This window comes from Podarcis filfolensis (assembly GCF_964270895.1).
Source record: "Podarcis filfolensis genome assembly, chromosome: 4".
In the NCBI taxonomy this organism is placed as follows: Eukaryota; Metazoa; Chordata; class Lepidosauria; order Squamata; family Lacertidae; genus Podarcis; species Podarcis filfolensis.
In genome coordinates, this window is record NC_139607.1 from 535867 (window position 1) to 543039 (window position 7173).

At 40.0% G+C, this 7173-nt stretch overlaps 1 long non-coding RNA gene across 1 annotated transcript; it reads right to left on the reverse strand.

The window, feature by feature from the left end:
• Positions 1 to 368: 368 nt before the first annotated feature.
• LOC310761377 lies at positions 369 to 6396 on the reverse strand. Its single transcript, XR_014547446.1, has 3 exons — positions 6271 to 6396; positions 2602 to 2681; positions 369 to 566 (listed from the first exon to the last, which is right to left on the reverse strand). It is a non-coding gene; the product is annotated as an uncharacterized lncRNA (long non-coding RNA).
• Between the last annotated feature and the right edge of the window lie 777 nt (positions 6397 to 7173).

Here is a 7173-nt window from a genome sequence, read left to right on the forward strand (position 1 = left end):
AATCAGCCACAAAGAAACACACACACAAGAAAACCCTTTTTGAGTCAGTCCCCACCTTTCGGAAACTTACCAAGAGGAAATGGAATTATGGCAGGGAGGGCCCATCACAACAATTCAGGCCTCAGTGCTTCCATTAGTGCATATAGCAATATCCGGGGGCACTGGGAAGCATCAGAAATGTGGTTGCCATGCATCCCAAGATCAAGTCATCCTGCTGAGTAAATATCCACCTATCCATTTATGCCAGGAAGCCTGGGAAATTATTTCCCATGGCATCCTAGAATGCCTGGATGGGTGCCTTGTGGCCCCGTCCAAATTCCAAGGATTATAGTTCCTGCATGCTTAATCCACTCGACCTTCACCTTAGTCTCGTAGGAGTAGGGAGGACTCACAGAAGGGAGCAGTCCTCAGGTGTGTCTGGGCCCACTTCAAAATAGACTTGGAGAACTGGGCTTTTGAAATTCCATGTCTGTATCACCTCACCCGGCAGTTAGAAACCTTGCTGCACCATATTGTTCTGAAGTGGTTCCAGGTTAGCGTGCTTGAAATGGCTTGTTCAGTTGCTTCTGAAACATCAAAGATAACCACCCCCTTTTAAAGTATTACTAAACTTACTACTTGTGAAAGACACTATTTGCTGGCAATACCTCAAAAATTGATTTAATTAACCTTCTTAAAATTGGTAGATGCCTTACCAGTCAGCTGTAAGCCCCCCAGTTCTGATCAGAAATGGGGGAGGGTGCTTAACCATTTGCCCCCACCCATCCCAGTTGGACACAGGTGAGCATCTCTAGGACTGCAGTCTTGTTCTGCTCTCATGTCTTATTTGTTTGCAGTATTACATGCAGGTCCAGCTGTTTGGAGATCTGAATCTGCAGTGTGTCTAGCAAAGTTTTGGGACTAATTCCTCATGTTTGGATAGCAGGACCAGTGTTTACTGGATACCTGGATGCAAGATGAACTCTGCAACAGTTTTCCCCTCTGTGGGGCAGGAGGAGAACAGCCTGAGAAACAGAACCATGCTCTTTTTCTGCTTTGCTTATGCGCTTGTAGTGGGTCTGTTATTTCCCATGGCACAATTGCCCACAGAGAGCCAAACCTACACATTTTCTGAACTTTGTTCTCTGTATTTCATTGCAATGAAGCCTCCTAGCAAGGCAGTTTAGCAGCTTTTCCATCTTCATGTAAAATAATAGATTGTATCTCTTACAATTTATTAATGCTGCTACTGTAAACTGATTTGATTTATATTTTTGCTGGCAGCAATGGCCTAATTATTTTCATATTACTGTGTGTGGTCCTAATGATAATTGCCCTCAATTTATACACTGACTAAACATCCACTTTCACCGATCTGGAGATTGTGAGATTACTGATGAGACCAAAGCAGAATCTGTAGAAGTTGAATATAATTAGTGATAAAGGGAGATTATGGAAAGGAACTGTACAACTCAATTTTTATTAGAAGAGTCTTTTGAAAAGCTGGCATAAGCCAAGTGATATTCAAATTGGAGAGAGGCTGCCTGGAAGCTCAGCTTGCTCATGGCTGTGCACACACCATACACTTAACAGGCATTTCCCCCAAGACCCCTGGGAACTACAGTTTACCCCTCACAGAGATACAATTCTCCACACCCTTAATATACTACAGTTCCCAGATTGTTGGGTGTGGGATACAGGGGCAAAGGCATCATTTCCAAATTATATCAGGAGATGTTGACTGTAACCTTAGATCCACTGCCTGGGATGAAAGTTGTATAGGAGGGGGATATAAATGAAAATATTGGTGACGCACAATTGAATAATACATGAACCAGCTTCTGTTTGGGAGCATGCCCTAAAGGAATTTAATAGGTGGTACAGGACGCCCGTTCAGCTCTCATCCAACCAATGCCAGCCATGTGGTGACAAGGTTGCAAGAGGAGGGGCATGTACTACCACCTGGGATGAGAATGCCCATTGATGGTTTTTGGAACAATGCGTATAAAGAAATGGTGGATATTGTGAAAGAATCATTGCAAGTTACACCACAGCTGTCATTATTATCTTTATTTGAAGACATAAATGTAGACATCAAAGCTAAGGGACTTCTGGGGTTTTTTTATACTAATGGTTGTACTGCTTTCAATGGCTTAAAAATGGAGAATCTTGGAAACTTTGGACCTTTCATAGTGGTATAAGAAGGTATAGAACCTAACAATTTATGAAAACATAACACAGAATTTAAGCGTTAAATTATGAACAAGCTTTTTATGCGACTTGGTGGTATGTCATTAATTATATTATCAATGCCACTTTTCAATTCTGGTTTTCAGCGGTATCTCTGGGAGGCTGGAACTCATGACTGTGCTCTGGCTTTGAAAGTTTCTACAGATATTCTCGTCTTACTCCCCGCTCTTCACAAATATTACTCATTATTTTGTTTCTGTATTTTTATTAATATGGAAAATGTCAAATGAGATTTAATGTTGCCTCCCCAGGAGTACTTTTACAATTTAATATTTGTTTAGTTTGTGTTTATATTTATGTATAATAAAACTCAATAAAAGTGATATTAACAATGAATTCCTCCTTGGGTAGGACTCTTACTCAGCAATTTACGTCCAGCCTCTTTCAGCCTAAGCTGCCTCCTGGGGCTTTTGTGAAGGAGAGAGGGGAAGCACCTACACTCTTCTGAACTCCTTGTTTTTTTATATATATAAATTTTTATTAATTTTCCAACATATATTAAAACACAATACAACTGACAATACATAAACAAACAAACATATAAACACGTATAATTTCATAACCTCTTTTTCTTAAACCTTATTTCAACGACTTCCCCATACCTCCCTTTTCTGCATCCCTGTTTTAAACTTTTCCAGCAACCCCTAATTTCAATTACTTATAATTCACTTTCTTTAATCCTTTTTCTCTTACCCAATTATTTGTCACTGCAATTCTGTTTTACATTACCCATGACATTTTAGCACTGATTAATTTTACAACAGTTCTTAAAATAAACTTTAAATTTCTTCCAATCTTCTTCCACCGTCTCTTTTCCTTGGTCGCGGATTCTGCCAGTCATCTCGGCCAGTCCCATATAGTCTATCACCTTCGTCTGCCACTCTTCCAGCGTGGGTAGTTCTTGTGTCTTCCAATACTTTGCTAAAAGAACTCTTGCTGCTGTTGTAGCATACATAAAGAACGTCCTATCTTTCCTTGACACCAATTAGCCTACCATGCCCAGGAGAAAGGCCTCTGGTTTCTTATGAAAGGTACACTTAAGTACCTTCTTAATTTCATTATAGATCATTTCCCAGAAGACCTTGAACCTTGGGCACGTCCACCAAAGGTGGTAGAAAGTACCTTCAGTTTCATTACATTTCCAGCATTTATTATTGGGCAAATGATAGATATTTGCAAGCTTGACTGGGGTCATGTACCACCTATAAATCATTTTCATAATGTTCTCTCTTAAGGCATTACATGCCGTAAACTTTATACCGGTGGTCCATAACTGTTCCCAGTCAGCAAACATGATGTCATGACCAATGTCTTGTGCCCATTTAATCATAGCTGATTTAACCGTCTCATCCTGTGTATTCCATTTCAACAGCAAGTTGTACATTCTTGACAAATTCTTAGTATTGGGTTCCAACAATTCTGTTTCTAATTTTGATCTCTCCACCTGAAAGCCAATTTTTATGTCCTGTTTGAATACTTCATTTATCTGGTAATAATGAAGCCAGTCTCTTACTTTAGACTTCAATTTCTCATAACTCTGTAGTTTCACTTTTCCCTCCTCTTGTTCTATAATTTCCCAATATTTTGGCCATTTAGATTCCATATTAAGTTTTTTCACTTCCTTAGCTTCCATTGGTGACAGCCACCTAGGGGTTTTATTTTCCAACAGATCTTTATACCGAATCCAAACATTATATAGTGCTTTCCTAACAATATGGTTTTTGAAACCTTTGTGAATTTTTACCTTGTCATACCATATATATGCATGCCAACCAAACCTATTATTAAACCCTTCCAGATCCAAAATGTCTGTGTTCTCAAGAAGTAGCCAGTTTTTCAGCCAGCAAAAAGCCGCTGATTCATAATACAGTTTTAAGTCTGGCAGGGCAAACCCCCCTCTTTCTTTTGCATCAGTTAATATCTTAAATTTTATTCTGGGCTTTTTGCCCTGCCAGACAAATCTAGATATGTCTTTCTGCCACCTCTTGAAACAGTCCATCTTGTCCACAATCTGCAATGTTTGAAACAAAAACAACATTCTCGGCAAAACATTCATCTTAATAACAGCAATTCGGCCTAACAAGGAAAGTCTCAAATTTGACCATATTTCTAGATCTTTCTTAACTTCTGTCCAACATTTCTCATAATTGTCTTTAAATAAGTTCACATTCTTAGATGTCAAATTAATCCCCAGGTATTTCACTTTCTTTGCTACCATTAATCCAGTTTCACTATGAAACCTCTCTCTTTCAGCAACTGTTAGATTTTTCTCCAATACTTTCGTTTTCTGTTTATTCAGCTTAAAACCTGCTACTTGACCAAATACTTGTATTAGCTCTAAAACTCTTTTTGTACTAGTGTCTGGCTCTTGTAAAGTTAATACCAGGTCATCTGCAAACGCTCTCAGTTTATATTGTTTAGCTCCAACCTGAATCCCTTTAACCAGCTGGTCCCCTCTGATCATGTTTAATAAAACCTCCAAGACAGATATAAAAAGTAATGGGGACATTGGGCACCCCTGTCGTGTCCCTTTTTCAATAGCAAATTCTTCAGTAACCACATTATTTACAATTAATTTTGCTTTTTGTTCAGAGTAAATTGCACCTATACCATTCTCAAAACCTTGGCCTACCCCCATCCCTTCAAGATTCTTCTTCATAAAGCTCCAAGAGATATTGTCAAAGGCTTTCTCCGCGTCCACAAATATTAATACTGCCTTAGTATTAATATTAGCTTCTAATAGTTCCATAATGTCTATTATATTTCTCACATTGTCAGATAAATGTCTTCCTGGAAGAAAGCCAGCCTGATCTTTATGAATCTCTCCCACCAAAACTCTCTTCAGTCTTTTTGCCAAAATGTCTGCAAAAATTTTGTAATCCACATTAAGTAGTGATATAGGGCGGTAGTTCTTAATCTGGTTCTTCTCAGTCTCAGATTTTGGTATAAGTGTAATATACGCTTCTTTCCACGATTCGGGTGCCTTCTTCCCCTCTAAAATTTCATTGCAGACTTCCTTCAGCGGTTGTACCAGCCATTCTCTCAATGCTTTGTAGTATCTGGAAGTCAATCCATCTGGTCCTGGAGATTTTCCCAATTGCATATTTTGAATGGCTCCCTCTATTTCTTGCTCAACTCTTCTGAACTCCTTGAAGGAAGAGAGTGATAGAAATAGAATGAAAACACAAACTTCTGTTAAGGCTCAACAAGCGAAGGAGGTGGAAACGCCAAATAGGCACTAATGGCAACTCTGCTACTCCAAGGCCCAGTTGTGGCACCTTGCCTGGTGGAAAAAAGTGAGATGCTTTGATTGGAATAATATTAATAATAATAATAATAATAATAATAATAATAATAATAATAATAAATTTTATTTATATCCCGCCCTCCCCAGCTGAAGCCGGGCTCAGGGCGGTTAACAACAATAAAACAGTACAAAAGTACAACACAAACAACACTCTAAAATCATTCATTATAAAATTAATTAAATTCAAGCCACTGGCCACCATTGGGCCAGAGCTCCGCGAAGATTGCTGAGGGAGGGAGTCAGGCTGTGCCCTGGCCAAAGGCCTGGCGGAACAGCTCTGTCTTGCAGGCCCTGCGGAAAGATGTCAAGTCCCGCAGGGCTCTAGTCTCTTGTGACAGAGTGTTTCACTAGGTCGGAGCCACAGCCGAAAAAGCCCTGGCTCTAGTTGAGGCCAGCCTAACTTCTCTGTGGCCTGGGACCTTCAAGATGTTTTTATTTGAAGACCGTAAGTTTCTCTGTGCGGCATACCAGGAGAAGAAGACTGAAGCACCAACCTCAGCCAATCAGCATCGCCCTGCAAAATTTAGGGAGGGCTCCAAGACAAGAGAGCCACTTGGTATTAGCAATGGCAGACAGCTGGGTGGGGAGCAAGGGAGCTTCTGTGGCTGTTGCTCGGTTGGTCTGAGCCTCAAGACCTCAAGTCAGCATTGCCGAGCAAATGGAGCCGGGCCTTCCCAAATCACAACAAAGGGTCATTTGGAAAGTTTGTGCATAGTTTATATAATGACACTTACCTAACAGCACAAAGTACAGCAGAGCTGTGAGAGGCTAAGAGCAACCTGCCCAGGCCTCTGAATCCCCCCTCCCCCTGCTCTGGTATTATGGAAATCAGCTCATTTGATGGAGAGCCATCCTAGAGTAGCAACAGCGTCACCACTCTGTGCCTATCATGATATAGCATGTTTCATTTATTTCTGCTGAATTATACGAGTAAAATCAGCCTATGAAGTCATAGGTTGTTGCCATAGGAATGTCTATGAGATCACAAATGCAGTATTGGATTTGCTCACAGCTGTGAATGTGAAGGGAAACTTCAGCTGAAACATAATAGCTTCCGTAATTAAACCCATAGTTTGACAGGTTATAACCTTTCTATCTAATTTTCATTCTACCTGATGCATCAGTAAGAATGAGTTATTAATACTCCTATTCTAAATGCCAGTTAGGTCGAGTGTAATCAGAGAATTGTATTCTTTCAGAACACAAAGAAGCCCCCCTAGTGTGAATGTATAATTACCATGCTGAAGGGTTTCCTTCCACCCAAGGGCTACGGGAAATTTGCTGCGTTAATAAACAAGAACAATGGGCTCACCCCCACTCAGAATGATCAAAGAATACATGAGTTCAGAGGCAAACATAATTTTGGGAAGCAAAGAGACCTTGTTTAGCATAAATTGATATCAGAGGAATGATGTTGGATGTATGCATATTTGCACATGAATAATTTCCAAAGGAGCCGCAAACAACATTAGCGTTAGGTTGGCTGGTAAATTTGGAAAGAAAGGTTAGTGCACTACAAGCACAGAGTGATTTCCTCCAGGTAGTCCTATGGGGGAGGAAACGCAGAGATGGGCCAACGATCACAGGTCCTGCTTGGAAATAGTTCATCATCATCATAATAAATAATTTATTTATAC